At 47.2% G+C, this 20762-nt stretch overlaps 2 long non-coding RNA genes across 4 annotated transcripts; one reads left to right on the top strand and one right to left on the bottom strand.

Annotated features, from left to right (window-relative positions):
- Window positions 1-6968: 6968 nt before the first annotated feature.
- On the bottom strand, window positions 6969-17398 carry Gm41297. The gene is made up of 3 exons (XR_875152.2): window positions 16802-17398; window positions 8194-8386; window positions 6969-7210 (listed from the first exon to the last, which is right to left on the bottom strand). It is a non-coding gene; the product is annotated as a predicted gene, 41297 (long non-coding RNA).
- Window positions 15328-20504, top strand: A830021M18Rik. 3 transcript variants are annotated; one of them, XR_875151.2, is made up of 4 exons: window positions 15328-16055; window positions 17567-17615; window positions 17770-17846; window positions 19519-19873. It is a non-coding gene; the product is annotated as an RIKEN cDNA A830021M18 gene (long non-coding RNA). The 3 variants fall into 3 exon arrangements; XR_003951530.1 differs by having other exon boundaries at window positions 17567-17846; XR_875150.3 differs by lacking the exon at window positions 17770-17846 and having other exon boundaries at window positions 15332-16055; window positions 19519-20504.
- The last annotated feature ends 258 nt before the right edge of the window (window positions 20505-20762 follow it).

Genomic DNA, 20762 nt, shown 5'->3' on the forward strand with positions numbered 1-20762 from the left:
AAAAATAGTTTTCTACAGCCAGTGTAGAAAGAGAAGGGATCAAATGAGCTGCCACAGACGGACCTTCCAACCCCAGCAAATGCAGAGCTCCCAGTGCTCACACATTTAGGAGACTATTGGAAACTGCTTTTGTTTTTGGTCTTGGTTTTTGGTTTTTCGAGACAGGGTTTCTCTGTATAGCCCTGGCTGTCCTGGAACTCACTTTGTAGACCAGGCTGGCCTCGAACTCAGAAATCCGCCTGCCTCTGCCTCCCAAGTGCTGGGATTAAAGGCGTGCGCCACCACTGCTTAGCGGAAACTGTATTTAATGAAGAATAAAATAGTAACAAAATATTTTAGGTGGGAGAGGAGTAATGATTCATCCTTCATTAGATGCCAGAATGATCAGGATTTGGATACAAAATAAAATATATATGATCTTAATGCACATGTTTATGATGCGTGGTGAGCACAGACTTGCTAAGAGTGCGGTCTGGAAGGGATGAGCAGCGATGAGCAGAGGGAGTAAGACTGGAGGGAGAGAGGAAGCCGTTCTCAGGAGCACGGCCACCACGGCTTGACTAACAGATGACTACAGCTCCTCGGTGGTGGACGGGCAAGGTAAACACAGCATGCCATGAGGTGAGTGCACTGTGACATTTTTATTCTTTTCCTATGTGTGTGTGTGTGTGGGGGGGGTGTGTATGTGTGTGTGCATGTGTGTGTGCATGGGTGTGTTGACAATCAGGAATAGTCACTACAATCCACCCCTTGTCAACTTGACTCAAATAATATCTCATGTCCACATGAAACAATAACAAGGTCGTGAATATGCCTAACATGATACGCCTAACATTCCTCGTACAATTGCAAATGCATTTGTAAATTTACAATGGGGCAACGTCCCTTGGGAACATTCTTTTAGTGTCTCAACTTAAATACCAATTGATATTAAAGAAATTGGAAGAAAGATAAATGTATTCGTTAGCAAAATAAGACAGAAGCATTTATATTACTTTATAATCCTTGTTTCTACAACTGGTTACATGGCCTTAATTGGTATTTATAACTACCTTCCTCTACTACCCATTTTGTATTTCCTTTCTAAGTTTGCTATGCTTGTTCAAACTTCTCTTCATAAGACTTAACCAGAGAACAAAGTCTTTGCTGGGCTTTTTTGAAACTTCCTTTGTCAATGCAATTAATCTGAGTCTCTTCACCTTAGCCTCAGGCAGACTTTCCAGAAAAGGGCAAAAAGTAGCCACGTTCTTCACCTAAATACCACAAAAACAGTCTTTATGCCACATTCTGGAATTCTTCTCCTTTAAAATCTCTTGGGCCAGGTCAATACAGTTCAAATTACTCCCAGCAACAAAGTCTTCCATATTCCTACTAGGATGACCCATTAAGCCCCATTTAAAGCATTCCACTGCTTTCCAAATCCAAAGTCTCAAAATCCACATTCTTTCAAATAAAAGCATGATCAGGCCTATCACAGCAATACCCCATTCCTGGTACCAACTTCTATCTTAGGGTTTTACTGTTGTGAACAGACACCATGACCAAGGCAAGTCTTATTAAAAAAAAAAAAAAAAAACCCAACATTTAATTGGGGCTGGCTTACAGGTTCAGAAGTTCAGTCCATTATCATCAAGGTGGGAGTATGGCAGTAACCAGGCAGGCATGGCACAGGCAGAACTGAGAGTTCTATGTCTTCATCCAATGGCTGCTAGTGGAAGATTGACTTCCAGGCAACTGGGGTGAGGGTCTTAAGCCCACACCCACAGGTCACACCTATTCCAACAAGGCCATACCTCCAAATGGTGCCACTCTTTGGTCCAAGAATATACAAACCATGACAACATGAAAATCCAGTTTTCCAACCTTTTCTGGACTGAATACTTGTGAGCCCCAAATGATTATACAAAAATTCTACTTCCAAAAGGGATAGCATTAAAGATGGGGCATGGGAGAGCTCCTTAGGGTCAGACAGGGTTGTGAGGACCTCACAACAGGATTACCATCATCCTAAGAAGAGATGCAGAGGCATCTCTGTCCTTACTATGTAGCATCAGAGGGGGAATTGCTGAGCCCTCTGCAGGGCAGGGAGGGAGTTCACTGCAAGCAGACAGGGCCCTGGCCCTGGCTTCAGACTTCTAGACTCTACAACTGGAAGACATAGTTTCTGATGTTTAAGCCACCTGGCCCATGGCACTTTGTTATGGCAACTAGATCAGATTACTATAATACGCAGCCACTGGGGAGGCTAAGCAGAGCGTGACTGTGAGTATCATACCCTGCTGCTGGGTGCTGGGTTTTAGGGAGGCTCAGAGTCACCTCTCTGGGGGTGGAAAAATGCAGCTTGAGATGCGGGAAGGCCAGAGTCCTGACTTCCAGACTTCTAGTTGCTGCTGGAGAACCACACAAGAAGTCAGGAACAAAGAGTTGGGGGTCCCCTGGTCTGTGACATGGCCGGGGGCCATGGTGGTTCTCAGACTCTCGAACATCCAGATGCCTATGGAAGTCATAGAAGATCTGAGATCAGAAGAGGCCTGCGAGCTGAGGATTAGCCCAGGCCGGGGGGGGGGGGGGGGAGGGTTGGAGGGGGCACACGAGGTGCTCTGTCCGGCTTAGCTCGGCTTGACTGTCCTTTGGTGACTGTCCTTAGCCTGGTGATGGCTGTCTGGAAGGGCAGAGAGACCTTCTGTGGGAGACCTAAGCTGCAGCTCAGTAGTCGAAGGCTTTCTCCATGCTTCTCAGACAGGTTCCTGATGAAATAGACAGCCCTTGGTTCTAAATTGTCCTGGTTGTTCATCGTGGAAAGTGGATGCGCACCAACCTCTCAGGGTGGACCAGAGATTAAATACCTTCGCAGGGAGGAATGTCTGGGAATGGAAGCTTATTAGCTAAACTCTCAGGGCCTCTAGATACCTCATTAACGTGGAGAACTCCCTTCTGGGCCTATGTGACCACAGGTCACGTTTCCTCATGTGGGAAGGGTGGTACGTGTTCCAGCAGGGAGGCTGCTACTGTCTCAGGCGTGTACCCTGGGTATCTGGAAACTCAGACCCGCTCTACCCACTAGGCTTCCTGCTGTGGTTTACTGTCCCACAGCTTCTGAGCCTTCCTCCTCCTGCCTCCAACCCCCACCCCACACAGTCTTTCTTGTTCCATAGCTCCTCTTCAAGAGAATGGGTGTTCAAAGCCCACTGGGTTGATAATGAGGCTTGCTGGCATAGCTGAGAGGGTGGGTGGGTAAGACAGGTGATACCCATCCCCTTGTCAATGCCAAGAACATGTGGTAGGGGCTGAAGAGCTGGCTCTGCAGTTAAGAACTCTTTGACTGTTCTTCTAGAAGTCCTGGGTTCAAGTCAAAGCACCCACATGGCAGCTCACAACTACTCATGATTTCACTTCCAGGGAATCCATACTTGCAGGCAAAATACTCATTCATATAAGTAAAAATAAATTTTGAAAAAAATGTGCCGGGCATGGTGGTGCACGCCTTTAATCCCAGCACTTGGGAGGCAGAGGCAGGTGGATTTCTGAGTTCGAGGCCAGCCTGGTCTACAAAGTGAGTTCCAGGACAGCCAGGGCTACAGAGAAACCCTGTCTGGGAAAAAAAAAATGTGCTGTGACTGGTGACTGGTGACAAGCGTAGTTGCTTTCTAGGGTCCTGTTCTTGTAGCATCCACTGTGGGCTTCCTCTGCCCTCCAAGGCACTGCTCACACTTCCTGGTTTGATTAACCCAGGGTAGCACATGAGTTTGTATAAATTCTACTTACAGTTTTATAAACTAGCCATTTGAGACTGCCATCTGTTCTGACTAATGTACAAGTTATACAAGTGTTTCTCTGTTGCACCTTCACCCTCTCCTCCTCTCCCCTCCCCTCCCCTCCTCCCCCTCTTCCTCGTTCCCCTTCTCTCCTCTCCTTCCCCTCCTATGGGGGACAGTCATGGAGAATGGTTCTTTTCCTCAAAGTGTCTTGAGTCATAGTTATTATCATTATAATTATTATTTTCAAGACAGGGTTTCTGTGTGGTCCCTGCTGTGTTCGAAACCTTTTCTGTAGACCAGGCTGGTTTGGAACTCAGAGATCCACCTCTACTGCCTCCTGAGTGCCAGGATCAGAGGTGTGCTCGATTCTTCCCAGCTTTGAGTCATATTTAAAAGACTCTGTTTTCCCTAGTGACTAAGTAGCAGGTATGTTCATCCACAAATGTAAGCACTAAAAATAACATGTTTACCATAGTTTTCATCCAATTTAGTTCTAATTTGCATATTCATTCTCTCCCCTCCCCCGGTAAAACGGAGGTATGTTTGGGATTTATTCTCTCAAACACACCCTCCCATTCTATGACTGAACAATGGAAAGCATTTCTGGTTTCAGGGCTCAGTGATGGGGATCCAGCTGGCCAGGGGGTTCCTTTGGGTGTGGATGAGGATCTACATCATAAGTGCACTACACACATATGGGCACACACATGGGCACACACATGCACACATACTCATGTACACACGTACACATATTCCTACATATGTGCGCACAGCACATTCATGCACATACATGCACGTATACACACGTGTACACATGTACACACATGTATGCACAAATGCATACACATACATAGTGCTGCTGGAACTGTAACCTGACCTGGTGTCTTCAGAATACAGTATCAGAGTGTAACAAGGTTGAACAGTTTGTAATGCCTGCACTTCTCTGACTCTGTGTTATACACTTTCCCAAAGTTCATTACACACACACACACACACACACACACACACACACACTTTGCACATTTAGTTTATGTCTTCAATTCTTATGATTCCTAAAAGTTCAACTCTATCGAAACTCAAAAGCCATTGAAAGATGCGTTGCTGTGGTCCTTTTTCTGGTTTTCAGTAACAGGCCCCACCCAGTCTTCTGACTGAGGCAGGAGAAACAAAACAGGAAACAGCACTGTGTGTGGAGGAGACAACCACGCTCAGGTTTAAAGAATATTCTCGGGCCCACGGACATGTTAATCAGCGGCAGTCAATATGAAATTGGGACAGATCTAATAGCATCGAAACAGTCGTGCATCTGGGTTCGCGAACGCGAAAAGGAGGCTCGCATAAATACAGTCACCACATTGGAATTTCTCAGTTACACACCATGTAAAGGGCGGGACTTCCTTTATTAAGGATATGACCTCTAAAAGTTAAAAACAGGGACTCCCCCTTTTTTCTCTCAACATAGTTTAACCCGGAGGCTCTGGGTCTAGTTATGTACAAAGTGTCACATTTAGAACATAAAAGAATAATTTTTCGAGCGGATTTGCAAGAGCTGCACATACAATTTTCTACCGCTAGATGGCTCTGAACCTCACAGTGGCGCAGTAATGATATTTGTGCCTATTTATAGATACAGATCGCAGACCCTTCTGTTAGTTTCATAATCCTCTTACGTAATGCTGGCTTACCAGGGACGGTTAATTACCACTCTGGAGATGGGCAGAAGGACCCTTAGGACACGATGTCCCTAGCACTGGACTGGAAGTTCTTAAAGGGTCTGTCCTTGGGTGACCAAGCAGAACTCCAAAACTCTGGAATTTGTCCCCAGAGAAACCGGAGAGGCCAGAGAGGCCAGGTGAAGGATAAAAACAAAGAGCAGCTGCCTGAAGCACGTGACCAGCTGGATGCTGGTGGCTGAGGCCAAGTCAGCCTGTTCTTGGGTCTGGAACCGGCAGAGAGCTAATGCTCTAAGAAGCTTTCTCCTAGCAGCCGCACCTGCCCACAGCCCTCTTCAGAGGCCTGTTCTAGTCACATCTGCCCACCCCTAGGGACTCAAGGACCAGCAAAGCCATGCTAGTGTTCCTGACCAGAGAGCTGCACCAGTCTGCTTCCTATGGGCATTTTCCTAAGGGCACCAACTATTCTTTGTCTGTGAGGCCCACATAGAACTATGGCCAACAGTTTGCACACAGTAGGTACATATTCAGTGTCTGGTGGAAACAAGGGGTTTGACAGGAAGGGTCAGAAAGGCTGATGAAGTAATTGCTTATAAGTTTCTGAATCTTTTTTTTTTTAAATTTATTTACATTTCAAGTGTTATCCCTTTACCCAGTTTTCCTCCCCTTCCAGAAAACCCCTATTTCATACCCTCTCCCCCTGCTTCTATGAGGGTGTTCCTCTCTCCACCCACCCACCCACTCCCGCCTCCCCGCCCTCAATTCCCCTACACTGAGGCATCTATTAAGTTTTCAGAGAACCAAGGACCTCCCCTCCCATTGATGCATGACAAGGCCATCCTCTGCTATATATGCCGCAGGAGCCATGTGTACTCCTTTGTTGGTGGCTTAGTCCCTGAGAGCTCTGGGGAGTCTGGTTGGTTGATATTGTTGTTCTTCCTATGGGGTTGCAAACCCCTTCAACTCCTTCAGTTCTTTCTCTAACTCCTCCACTGGGGACCCCCCCCCCCCCCGCACTCAGTGCTAAGGTTGGCTTCGAGCATCTGCCTCTGTATTTGTCAGGCTCTGGCAGAGCCTCTCAGGACACAGCTGTATCAGGCTCCTGTCAGCAAGCATTTCTTAGCATCCACAATAGTGTCGGAGTTGGTGACTGTATCTGGGATAGATCCCCAGGTGTGGCAGTCACTGGATGGCCTTTCCTTCAGTCTCTGCTCCTCACTTTCTCTCCATATTTGCTCCCGTGAGTGTTTTGTTCCTCTTTCTAAGAAGGACCAAAGGACCCACACTTAGGTCTTCCTTCTTCTTGATCTTCATGTGGTCTGTGAATTGTATCTTGAGTATTTGGAGCTTTTGGGCTAATATCCACTTATCAGTGAGTGCATACCACGTGTGTTCTTTTGTGATTGGGTTACCTCACTCAGGATGATATTTTCTAGTTCCATCCATTTGTCTAAGAATTTCGTGAATTCATTTTTTTTTTTAATAGCTGAGTAGTTCTCCATTGTGTAAATGTACCACATTTTCTGTATCCGTTCCTCTGTTGAAGGACATCTGGGTTCTTTCCAGCTCCTGGCTATTATAAATAAGACTGCTATGAAAGGGTCAGAAAGGCCGAAAAAGTAATCACTTGTAAGTTCACATTCTCATTAAGTCTTTCCCACTGCAGCGGGAGGGCTAAGAATCTGAACGCTCATTAAAATAGTCTGGATTCAATCAGTGGCTACTAGCTGTGTGACCCCGGGCCAGAGATGTCATCTTTCCACATCTTAAATCCGGTTCCTGTAAAATGGCAACAATATTAAAACTTACTTCATGGATTAGGCTCAAAGATGAAGTAAGTTGGTATTATAGTGTGCTAAATAGGGCTCCCAGGACAGAGTAGGCACCAGCGGGACCCAGTGAGAATGCTGTGAGCGGGCCCCATGCAGGCCCTTGGGTCTCTTGACACCCTCAGTGAGATTTCCTTCCCAGAGTTAGCAAGGGGGTGAGGAAGCAGGAAGCTGCCATGCACATTAAGTACAGTTGTCCCCATCGTGGCTAGGTCAAGCCTCACGCAGGCTGTGTTTGGGTCAGGAAATTGATATGGTACAGTGAGCAGCTTCAACTTTGACCGCCATGGTGGTGTCTGGGTGAACCATGTACAGGTTTGCTTCCACTCACCATGCCCCCAGAGCAGCGGTTCTCAGCCTGTGGACTAAGACCCCTTTGGGGGTCCGACGATCCTTCCACAGAGGTCTCATATCAGATATACCACATGTCAGATATTTACATTGTGATTTGTAATGTAAATATGAATAACTGTAGCAAGTTACAGTTATAAAGTAGTAACAAAAATAACTTTATGGTTGGGGGTCACCACAACATGAGGAATTGTATTAAAAGGGTCATAGCGTTAGAAAGATTGTGAACCACTGACCCAGATAATACAGAATAACAAGCTCTTACATAGTGTGCACAATGTATTGGGGGTTGTAAATGATCTAGAGATTACGTAAAGCAGACATACATGATATACATATCCCCAGCCTTCTGACACTGCAACACAATCTTGTTTACAAAGTTCATGGACACATGACATGAAAACAAGTATCACACACACGTGCATACACATGCACACACACATGCCTGCACACACACCACACACATGTACACACCGGTATACATACTATACATGCACACACACACACACACACCACAGTCTCCTGATCTCGGTTTTGTGATGTGCTGTTTTCACAGCTGTACTGGCCTCGGAGAGGACATACCTGCAGACATTCTAGGTTTGATTTACTTGATGTTTCATTCCTGAAATCAAATCCTTGAAACACCGACCTAAAGGGGAAAGGTCATTCTGGCTCACGACCTCCGAAGTTTCTGGCCATGACCAGCTGGTTCCATGATTTGAGCTTGAGTGGACTTTCATGCTGCTGCTGGGACGGCTAAGGTAAAGCAGCCCTCCTGACAAACAGGAAGAAGAAAGAATGACAGCCAGGAACCAGGAAGAAGACAGGAAATCCCATAGCCTGACAACTAGTTAAGTCTCCATCACTTCCCAATAATGTCAGTTATGACTCCATTTGTGAAACCACAGCCCTCATAACCTGACCACTTCCTCAAAACGGTCACTGGTGACAAGCCATCAGCACTCACACATCCAGAATGCATCAAGTTCAGATAACAGCAAGGCCATGCTCAAATACTGCATCACCTGATAAAGAGGAACTAGAGCATTCCTGCATTTTGAAATGTGAAGGATCCAACAGCTCAAATACAGAAGGAAGGACAATGATGCTGGACACCTGTTGTAGAAAACATTTTTTTAAATATTTTATATGTGACTACACTGTTGCTGTCTTGGACACACCAGAAGAGGGCATCGGATCCCATTATAGATAGTTGTGAGCCACCATGAGGTTGCTGGGAATTGAACTCAGGACCTCTGGAAGAGCAGTTAGTGCTCTTAAGCCATCTCTCCAGCCCTGTAGAAAACATTTCATCTCAATCTGGGATCATTCAGTTCCCAGATTAAAAAAACACACACTTTTGCTATTTACAATAAGTCTTAATCAGCACTGGAGCTGGACAGACATCTACCCTCTATGCTTCATCTGGGCCGCTCTTAACTCCGATTGGCCAGCCCCTGTGGCCATGCTTTCCTGACTCCTAGCCCACGGGGTCTTTCTGCTCTCTCCACCTTCTCTCTTTCTCCTCGTGGTCTCATCCGACTCCAAGTTTGGGAACACCAAGCCCCACCTATCTCAATTCTGTCCTGCAAGCATCTTTTTTTTTTTTCCTTTTTTAAAGATTTATTTATATATAAGTACACTGTAGCTGTCTTCAGACACTCCAGAAGAGGGAGTCAGATCTTGTTATGGATGGTTGTGAGCCACCATGTGGTTGCTGGGATTTGAACTCCGGACCTTCGGAAGAGCAGTCGGGTGCTCTTACCCACTGAGCCATCTCACCAGCCCGGCTGTAGGCATCTTTATTCAGCAATCAGAAATAACTTAGGGGCAGGGTCACATAGCATCACTCAGGTCTATGTGGGGACTCTCTCCTCTCTGGAGCAACCAGGTCTTGGGAGCCTACACTTAGCACTACAATACATAACAAAGTACCAAACTCAACAGGCATCTACCTTCTCCTTAACTCTTTGAGTTTGTATAACTTTATACACCTTTTTAGCTTGGTGTAGTGGCACATACCTTTAGTCTCAGGACTCGGGAGGCAAAGGCAAGCAGATTTCTGAGTTCGAGGCCAGCCTGGTCTACAGAGTGAATTCTAGGACAGCCAGGGCTACACAGAGGAACCCTGATGGTTAGCTGGGGCTGAAGAAGCAGTCATGATTCAAGACACCAGAACTGCTAGAGTGAAACCGTTGCTTTGTTAGGGTGTTGGATACTGGTTGACTGAAAGCCAGTCCTGCCTAGATTGCTCTTGATTTTAGAAGGTCGCTGCAAGAGAACTGGGTAGAAAGAGCCTTGGTGAGGGGAACCCTAGTGAGGAGGAACGTTCCTTCTGTGTACTCGGGGTTATTTGAGGGCCTGCTTTAGGTAAACACTGCAATGTCTGCTGACTTATAAGTCAAAGTTTATACTTGATTTCAAAGTTGTGGATAAGATACTGTCAACTTAAAAATCACAGCTCTCATTTTAAACAGAATAAGAGATCGTTTATTCTGGAGCCATTTTGAGTGACCGTGGCCTGGGAACTCAGATTTAGGTTACCTCAAATTTCGGGTTCTGATTTTAGAAGCAGTTTCTCAGGGTTCTTTCTTATAGCTTTACAGAACAAAGGAAGTCAAGGCATGTTTAAAATACACTGGTGGGTACACCAGAGAGTCAGGGACACTGAGCTGGGAAAGCTTTTCTACATCTGAAATGTTATCTGATGACATTCTTAGCTCTTGGATTGGTGGAAACTAGTGTTCTGCTTAAGTTAATAGCTTCTAAGAGATTTTTATTTATTATAACAAGGTGTGAGTTTAGATACAGGGTAGGGCAAGGGATGGCAGTTCCAGAAACTAAGATTAGCCCCAGATAAAGTAATGAACCTACAAAATTTGAATCTCCACAGCACTTAGCTTCCAATTGCTCTGTAGTGTCTGCAGACACAGACTCCTCCCAGGAGATTTTTTCACAACTTCTCTTGAAGAATTTTCATTCACAACATTAACTAGACCGCCCAGGTTCGAGTACAAGCCATTGATGCACCTCTCCTCAAATGCAGACACCTCTATGCCCAGAGTATCTAACCCAGGGGAGAAAGGACAGCCTTTTTCCTGAGGCCCTGCCTGAGGCTGAGGTCTTGGAGGCTGGGAGTGGGGCTTCTGACAGGTGTGGCTGCTCTCACATCGCCATGCATTCTCCCAAACGAATGCATTCTTAAGCATCACGCCTTCTCTCTTGCCTCTCTGGAGCCAGATCACAGCCTGATTTCAGAAACTATGTGGGGAACAGGTTCTTGAAAGCTAAGAAGATTTACACCTCTAAGAGAAATCCAGATGTTTCACATGGAACCTCATCTGCAGGGCTCAGGGGCTCTTTGCCGTTAGCAGACACAGGATGCCCCTTTAGCCCTCCCAGCACTCTCGTGACACAAGAGGCCCTTATTCCCAGCATGTCTACTAGTGGTGACACCGGGTGATTGGCAGGTCAAGGCAGAGAGTGCTTGCACCAATCTGCAGAGCTGGGAATCCACGGGTATGACAATTTTGAAGATTCCCTTTATCTACTGACACAGAGTGGTATTGTCAGCAACTCTGAGGCATAGCAAAGGCATTGTGTGGGGAACTGGAGTCAGCAGTCGGAGGCCTGTGGCCTCTGCTGTCTGTCTTCTAGCTCCAGCTTTTGCTGACCTGACCAGCCCCAGGCTCAGAGGGGGCATTGATGGCCCCAGTGCTGATTCCAGTCTAGCTGGTAGTGACAGCTTAGCAACATTGGAACAATGCCATGCTCCAGAGGCCCCTGAGTCGTTCATAGGACAGGCAGCAGTGGAAGTCAAAGTGTAGTCCCTTAGCAGAGGTAGCCTCTAAGCTGAGAATGTCAAATTCCAGTCCAGCAGACTCAGAGGCTGGTAGGATGTGGCCTGGCTATGAACCTCCCTTCCCCCAGGGGAATGCAGGTTGCTCAGTGGGAAAAAAAAAAAAGATTAATTTTTAAAAGTCATGTGGTCTCTTCCACTAAGAAGTTCCAAACATAAAGGTGATCAACAATCCCAGCATGCTCATGGCGTTTCATCCTCATTTCTCAATGGCTGTTTGCAGGGGCAGTACTGTGCACATAGCATGGTCGATGTGATCCCTGTGGGTTCAAGGCCAACACAGCCATACAACTATGCAGCTTTGGGCAGTCGCTCAAGCTTCAGGCTCTGTTTTCCCATGTGTAAAGCAAGGCTATTAATAATAACAGCTGCCCACCTTATAGGATCTTATTAATAATCGAGGGAGCTGTAGCGTGCTAAGGGTAACAGCCCGTGGTCATTTTGTAGATGCTATCTGAATATTAAACAAGATCAGAGGATGATCGTGTCTAGGAGGGACTACATTCCCCTAGAACGACCTACAGGCTGCAGTTCAACTAACCCAACAATGGCCAGCTGTTAATAGAAAGACCAGGAATCTAGTAGTTGCTCAGTCCCACGAGGCTATTTCAGCTGTGACTTCAGTATAAGCTAGAACCCCCAAAGAAGTTGGCTCCAATGGATGTGCTGGCAAAGTCGAGTGAGTGCAAGCAGGTGAAGTACAAACAGCCCCTTCCTTCTTCTTTGTCTATATATATGCCTCCAGAAGGTATGGATTAAAGGTGTGCCTCAAGATCTGGATGAAATGTGTGTGTCAATTCTGATTTAAAAGCATGTGTCATCCCACTTCAAGATCTGGATCAAAGATACATTGTCTTCCAGCCTCAAGATCCAGATCACAGGTGTCCCCCATTTCTTGATTGTCGTTCATTCCAGATATAGTCAAGTTGACAACCAAGAATAGCCATCACACACAGAAAGTGATGTGGCATGGGGTGGTAGACTGTGAGAGGAAGCCTAGTAAGGTCGAAAAACTAAGGCCCTGGGAAACTTGAAGGGATGGTAGGAGTTTCGCCTGCTCCCAGCACTGGGCTCCTGTCACATAGCCACAGCCCCCCACAGAGGGAGTTGTGGCCATCAGTCACATAGGGGCAGTGCCCATAAGTCCCTTCTCTTGTAGATGAGGCATCTCAGGCCGAGCCAGTAGGAAGCACCTGCTGTCAGACCCACCCACCCCAAACTGTATATAAGCTCCTATCCAGAAGGAATAGAGTTGTGTGAGAATGACTCCATCATCTGAGAGCATCCGTCACAAGAGCTGTAGCACTGCCTGGGAAGAGAACGCTCTCCCGAAGCTTTTGAGAGCAGAAGCTCCCCTGCTCTCTGCTCGCCAGCCAGCTTGGCGGGTGTAGACAGCACAGTAACAGTAGCAGCACTAGAAGGCGGGTGGAGTCATTTCCCCCTCCCTGCTCATACCCCTACCCCTTCACTTGAACCCTCCCGCCAGGCCAAGGCAAACGCCTCCACAGATAGGGTCTCCGCAGATAGGTTAGGGTGGGGGGTTGGAGGAGGGTCATCCAAGGAAATCCTGAGAAGAGAGTCTCTTGTCTTCAGCTCCTGCCTCGAAATGTGACCAGAAGCCCAGACTAATATGAGTGAGTACTCAGCCTCAGGCTTAAACCTGCATGGCTGTGAACCAAGTATATCTCTTTTTAGTTTGTAAATGGTTTCTTTTAAGTGTGCTTGGTAATGACTCGAGAATGCCGAGTAAGGGTCTGAGTAGGAATGAGGAAGGATCAGGGTTAACAGCAGGCAAGGCTGATGGGAAACTCTTTCCCTTCAGCCCAAGCTGCTTTCCTGAGCCTGAGTAAGGTCTCCTGCTTTCCTGAGCCTTGCTTTCCTTTTCAAACACCTCCCTCCCAGCTTGAGTTAATCCGAAAGTAACAACAATGGAAGTAAGGCTTCCATTTGCAGTATTCAGCCATCTTGTCTCATGCCCTAAAGCATTCAGAGAAAAGCCAGCTCTAGGTTTGGTGCAGCGTCGGTCCATCAGGGACCCAGAACATATCCATCTTCTTGCTACCCTGTCATCACAAGATGGCTGTCACACTGCTCCACCATATGTTAAGGCAGGGAGAAAGGAAGCAAGGAAAAAGCCAACATAACCTCCCCCACTCCTTAATCCAGGGAGGAGGTTTTCTTAAAATTCTCCCTAGTAGACTCAGCAGCATAGTTCAAGATACTTAGCCAGCAGCCTGGTGTGGACCCTGGATAATCAGGACAGCTCATACACTAGTTGCATCATGGAGAGAAGTCTTAGAGCCGCTCCTCTGGTCTGATGTCACCTTGTATGTGGTGGATTGTAGGAAGCTGGAGGGGAGCCAGCAGAGGGGGAGGGCAGTGTTTGTCACTGGACACAAACGTGTTTTGGAGTTGTTACAACGAGTGTGCCACTGTAGTGTGTTCTAGCTCTGCATCAGCCCCCACTTCTGTCTCTATTCTACAGGCTTTGAGCAAAATGGTGTATGCCACCCTCAAAATATGAGGAATAGCTGAAGAAACCTGTATTCTGCATCTTCATCTGCCAACCTCTGGAGACCACTGACCTATAAACTCCATAAACTCCGGCTTTCCCAGACTGTCCCATGCTGGACTCATGAGCACCTTGACACAAGTCTTTGGGCTTCACTCTGTGGGGAGCCGCACTCACATTTGCCATTATAAGATGGCGCTGACAGCTGTGTTCTAAGTAGTAAATAATCTGCACATGTGCAGGGGCAGTTTTCCCGCCATGTGCTCTGCCTTTTTTGTGATGACAACTGGGCCAATGGGCTGCAGCCAATCAGGGAGCGACACGTCCTAGGCGGAGGATAATTCTCCTTAAAAGGGACGGGGTTCTGGCACTCTTTCTCTTCGCCTCTTCGTCTCTTCGTTTCTTCTTCTCTTCATCTCTTCGCCTCTTCGTCTTTTCCTCTGCTCTCTTCCTCTGCTCTCTGCCTCTCTCCCTCTCTGCCCCTCTCTCTGCCTCTCTCTCTGCGTCTCTCTGTGTCTCTCTCTCTCTCTCTTCCTCTCTGCCTCTCTCTGCCGCGCTCTTCCTCTCTTGCTCCTGAGTAAGCAATAAAGCTTTGCCGCAGAAGATTCTGGTTTGTTGCGTCTTTCCTGGCCGGTTGCGAACGCGTGTAAGATCACTCCTCTAGCAACATTCAGCTAATGGAACATCCCCATGTTTTGTGTAGCTCCTCTGAGCTCAGCACAAAATGGAGAATTCCCTTTTTCTAGCAGGGCTTCCACTTCTCTGACTACCCCCCCATCCTCTACCTGAGGAAGGTAATGGGGTCCTTGGCAAACCTACAAATTCCTCTCCCTACACCCCATAAGAACCTGCCCAGCAAATACCTGGGATTCCTGGAGAGCTTTTCCACACAAAAGAGGCGTTCCCAGTTCACTGAGCTCCAGCCAGTCATCAACATTCACCCTGAAAACTCCTCTCCACTCTCCAAAGTTCATATACAGCCCTTGTCCACCCAAATAAAGTAAGTGAGCACCAGCTATTTCACTGAAGACCATCTAAGAGCCACTTCATTGGGAGTCATCTAAAAGAGCTGTAAGACTAAAATCGCCAGAGAAGGCCTTCCTTGGTGAAGCCCTCCACCCCATGCCCACATGTGAGTTCAGCTGGACTGAGAGCCAGTCCCAACCTGTTCCAGACTCCACTTCATCCTTCAAGCCTGGTGCCTGGACACCCTGAGGGAGGAAACAGAGGACAGAGAAGCACTTCTGGCACCCAACGCGGCCCACAGCTGGAGGAAGCTAACATACACCTGGGAGGATGCTGGTACTTGATGGGCTGGGCTATGTCACAAGAGGGTGTGGTACAGACCTTTGATGGGCTGGGCTATGTCACAAGGGAGTGTGGTACAAATGCTTGCCATATAATGCTTTGCTATTGCTCTCCTGGTTGGGTCACCAATCTTTAGACACTTAAATTGTCTAAATGTAAAGAGAATTAATGTCACTACAGGCTGCTAAAGAGCAGAAGTTACTGTTGGCATGACCTGGCAATAGCCAGGTATGCCTGGCTCACTCTAAAAGGGTCTGCATGTCTCTTCCTCGCTGTCTGATCCTCTTTCTTACTACCTGCCCCTTCTCCCGCTCCCCCCTTCCTCTCCCCATGTGTTCCTGGCCTGCTTCTCCCTCTCCTCTCCCCACCTCCCGCCTTTCTCTGCCTCCCACCTTCCCCATGCCCTAAATAAACTCCATACCATGCCTCAGGGGGAGGGGATGCCTCAGCGGGGGCCTGTGGAGGCAGCCCTTCCACCTCACCCACCATACAGCGCCTCTACCAACACGGGTGCTGTGCCTGGGATTTAGAAACTCACAGGTTGCATGAGCTCATATTTCCGTGCTGCCACATGGACTTTGCAGCCATGGGATGGATCTCTTGCTAGACCTCTCCACCCAAGCACTGGAGAATTGGTAAAGCTCCCTACTCTCACTGGTCAGCATAAACGCCCTCTGGTCCCAAGGGAGGGCTGTTGAGCTTGCAGCCACCCCGTGGTGTCCTGGTCTTCTTACTGATGCTTCGTTCTCGGACCTCTACCCCTGGGTGAGTGCTCTCTCTGTCTCTGTCTCTCTTTCTCTGACGGTTTTTCTCTTGGCTTCTCTTGCACACTGCTGAAAAAATCCTACGCTTAGGCAAACCATCCTCCCTCAGGCTCTGAGCCCCACACACAGCTCGTGCACTGGTCCCGCAGCTCAGCTGCTAGTTCACTGCGTGGCTGGTGATCTGTTTTGGCTGCCTCTGTTTCTAGCTATCACATTTGTACTAGAGACACCGGGGAACGGGGAAGTCACTTGCTCCTATTCTCACCCAGAAGGGAATATCTTTGCTAGCACGTCTCCTGGTTAAAATTTGGCCCCTATACCCATCAAAGAATAACTCTAAATGGCCGTTTACTGGAACTTTAATAGCAAACTTTTACAACTCTCTAGCTAGCGATCTGTAGACCATTCCCTACCCCACGTTTTCTTGCTGCTTGCTCTCCACTCCCGGTTCCCTGCTCCCCTGATTCTGCCGCCACCACGTACTTTCCATCCGCCCCTCACTCTCTGTTCAGGGCGGTGCTGCCTGACAATCCTGAGCTCTCCACATTCCCCCTTGCTGTCTCCCTCCCTGTTTGACCTGACTCCACAGCAGCCAGTTGACTAGAGCTCTGGCAGCAAGGACACAGCTGCAGCTACGGCCCCCCAGCCCCGCCTACTCAACCCTGCCACCCAGTGCTCTGTGGCACGGCGTGATCTCTCGCGCGCGCCCCACCGCCCTGAGTGCCTGGAGCACACTTGCTCTCCAACCTGAGCAGAGTTGCTAGAAGACAGAACGCTGCTTCAGGCGCTGCTCTCTACTCTTGACCCCCATGCTGATATTCTGCTCTGCCAAGCCACAGGCACACTCCCGTAGCCATCGCTTGCCGCCAAGCCACGCCCCTCACGCTGCACTGCTTAGATTCATCAGTATGTTTGTCTTTGTAATGCTTCTGTTGTTCCATTCTAAGTCACACAGGCACATTCCTACAGCTCCATTCTAGGGGATAACAGTGACTTTTAGCGCCATCTTAACTAGGGGAAGTTCTGTGACTGTCTTTGTTGTAGGCAGATAAGGTTTTGCTATGCTATTGCTTCAGTGCCATCTTAGATGAGGGCAGTCATGTGGCTGGTTGTAGCTTCAGTGCCATATTTGTTACAGGCAGTCCCCAGTTCGCTGCCTTTAGGAGTGCAGCTTGCCAAAGTCACTTAGCAATTAAGATACAGTTTTCCCGTCTATCCTGCTTTGGTAAATAATGATTTCTAAACATTTAAAAGTTAAAGACCACTGCCTTAAATATATGTTTCTAGCCTTGTTTTTGCTACTGCCATTAAGTTCCAATGTGCTTTCTTTATTTGCTAGATGTGTTCTAGAACAAATAATTAAACAAACAGCGGTTGTCTAACTCAGATATGCATAATAGATACTGGCTCTCAATCTTGTCAGAAATCTGATAAATGTAATGTTAAATGTTTTAACTTATTATGATAGATAGAGACTTCCAAATCTTGACAGTTTACCCCCCCCCCCCCCAGGTCTCCGAAGAAGATATGGGCACAGTGACAAGATTCTACCTGGACTGTGGTATGATAACCACTGAGAAACACTGCTCCATTGCCTTGCCCACTGTCAAAGCTTGGCCTACACTGTGGATAAATAGAGGCTACCCAAAGAATTTAATGTCTCATATTGGATCATTTTTCATTTCACATGTACCATACCCGTACTTCCTCCACAGGAAAAGCTTCTTGTCTTCTGCGAATGAGGCCAGATTGACTTTGCCCGAGGGACCACAGGGACCTGGGAACTGTTTAGGTAGTGGACTATAAACCAACCTGTCATTTTAATTAATACATGACTAGATTATAACTTATTATTCCCAGATTTCTGATTACATTGCCAGGTCAGATAACTACAACTTGACAGCTAGAAAACAGACCTCTAGCTCCTTATCCCAAGGTAATCCACCACCTTATTAGCTCCATGGTCAATTTGTTAACTAGCTAAGCCTGCCAGATCTCTTATCAACGTCAGACAGGTTTACTTGCTCACAGACTTCACGATAAAGGACACACAAGTTCAGATGTAAGCTTTCACAGATGTAACCTTCTGTTATTTCCTTATCTAAACTCAGTTTCCAGGGACCAAATGCCTCATATTTCCTCTCCTTGCTATGCTATCGTCCTAACATTAACCAATAGAATTGCAGGAATACTAAAAAAAAAAAAAAAAAAAAAAAAAAAAGACCTGGCACATTCTCACACTTGTGCCTCAACTCTCTGCCCCAGCGGCCTGGCCAACCATGTACTGGCAGACAATGGCTGACCTGTTTTATCTCATGGAGACTCTGACTCAGAACTCCACAATCTCTCCACCCAGCTCGCAAGGTTCCCACTGGCGGGTCGCTACCAGGCCGGCCCCATGCTTCAAATCCCTCACGACCTTTGTGGTGCACCTCAGGCCAACCCACGCTTTGCTGCCATACCTTTCTCTCTTAAACCCAGACAAGCCACCGCATGAAGGAAAACGTAACACAAACTTAGTTCAGAAACAGTGATAACTCAATCTCTGGGTGCAACAACTAAAACCCTATCTAGTAAGCCTTATTAAATCTAAGTCCTCTGGTGGCAGATCCTGACGGATCCACCATTGCAACCAGGAGACACTAGTAATGACATCTTGTCCTCACCCTATCCCCGTACAAAAAAACTTCACTCTCTCCTGCCTCCTTTCTTCCTCCATCCAACCCGGAAGTCCCTCCTACTCGCCCAGCGATTGGCTCCTTTATTCACTGGGGGATTGGTTCACAAGAACAGCACCGGGCCCGTCCACATCATAGAGTTCTTATATAAAACTATATGACCAACTATCATACTCACAAGGTCAAGGTTTTGAGTTTCCTTTGTCTTTTAAATGTAAACTTAAAAATGTTTCTCATCGTGCTATTCAGTCTCCTAGACAGAAGGAAAAAAAATCCCTGCTTGTTCCTTCTGCTCCACAAAAGGGTTTTGTCTTCCCTAAGCTCATCTTAAAGATTGTTCATACAGTTTACTTCTTGTAAACTTATAAGCTCCATGAAACTCACTCATATCTACCTCTTGTGGACCAAACAGACTCCATCCAATAAGTACATCTGCCAATCACTAGCCTAAGTTCCTACCTGTCACCTATTCCCAGAGGGTGGGATTCTTTTCCTGTTCCCAAGACTGGGACTCCTCTCACCCCAATCACCAAGACCTAAGGGTTTCAAATGTACGCCTAAGACAAAATTTTTCTCCTAAAAATACTTAACTTGAGAGAGAGAGAGAGAGAGAGAGAGAGAGAGAGAGAGAGAGAGAGAGAGAGAGAATGTGTTTCAACATCTTGCCAAGTCCAGGCATTTACTACGTCCAGGACAGCTCCCGTGAAGCAACCCACAGATGCCCCAGCCTTCTCTCACAGACACAGACCGATTCTACTGGCTCTGCTCCTTCTTATCTATCCACAGATGGCTCCACAGACCCTGGACAGCAAGGAAACAGCAACTCTCCTACATGTGGACCAACATCCCCATGCCCATTTTCTTAGGTTTCCCAGAGACACAGCGCTCCAAAGTCAGCAGGAAACAACTAAAGATCACTATGCCCCTAATCCTGCTTCACCATCATCTCTAGTTTTTCCTTTTTTTTTTTTAATGAAACCAAAATGGAAGAATGTTAGCATTCTGTCTAGGCTCCTCCCAGCAGTTACCTGGCAACAGCCATGTATGCCTGATTCACTATAAACGGAGCTGCTTGCCCCCTCCTCACTCTCTTATCCTCTTACTCTCTGCCCCTTCTCCCTCTCTCCCCCTCCCCTTCCCCCTCTCCCTCTCTGCCTTTCTCTCTCTCTACCCCCTCAGCTCCCCTCCCCATGCCCTAAATAAACTCTATACAATACTATACCCGTTGTATAGCTGGTACTTCAGGCAGAGGGACTCCTCAGCGTGGGCCTGGGGAGGCACCCCTTCCACCTCACCATACAGCGTTTCTACCAAAACACATACGGGCTCTTTCTTTCCTTCTCTCTTATAAAGCACAACAGCCACCGCCCTCCAGCAGCCCTTCTCTGGCTCATGGCTTCCGTCCGCAGCATGAGTTTGTTTGTTTTTCTGTGTGTTGTTCTTTGAGATTGTTCTTTATGATTTTATTTTTTAAATTGTATATGTGTGGTCTGTCTATAGTGTATGTACGTGTAAATGCAGATGCCTTTGGAGGTCAGACATGGCAGCTTCCCCCAGAACTTGAGTTACAGGTGGTTGTGAGCCACCTTGTGGCTGCTGAGAGCTGGACTTGGTTCTTCTATTAGTCTCTCCGCCACCGAGCTACTCCCACCCCATCTGCAGAGGTTTTAAACTAGAAGCTGCTGAAAGTTGGTTTTATACCTTTCCTTCCTTCCTTCCTTCCTTCCTTCCTTCCTTCCTTCCTTCCTTCCTTCCTTCTCTCTCTCTCTCTCTCTCTCTCTCTCTCTCTCTCTCTCTCTCTCTCTTGTTTGGGTTTTTGTTTTGTTTTGTTGAGGCAGGTTTTTTTTCTGTGTTCTCCTGGCTGTTCTAGAGCTCACTCTGGAGGCTGGTGAGATGGCTCAGTGGGTAAGAGCACTGACTGCTCTTCCAAAGGTCCTGAGTTCAAATCCCAGCAACCACATGGTGGCTCACCACCCGTAATGAGATCTGACGCTCCTGAAGACAACTACAGTGTACTTATATATAATAAT

The sequence above is a fragment of the Mus musculus genome, chromosome 15 (assembly GCF_000001635.26).
Source record: "Mus musculus strain C57BL/6J chromosome 15, GRCm38.p6 C57BL/6J".
Classification (NCBI taxonomy): Eukaryota; Metazoa; Chordata; class Mammalia; order Rodentia; family Muridae; genus Mus; species Mus musculus.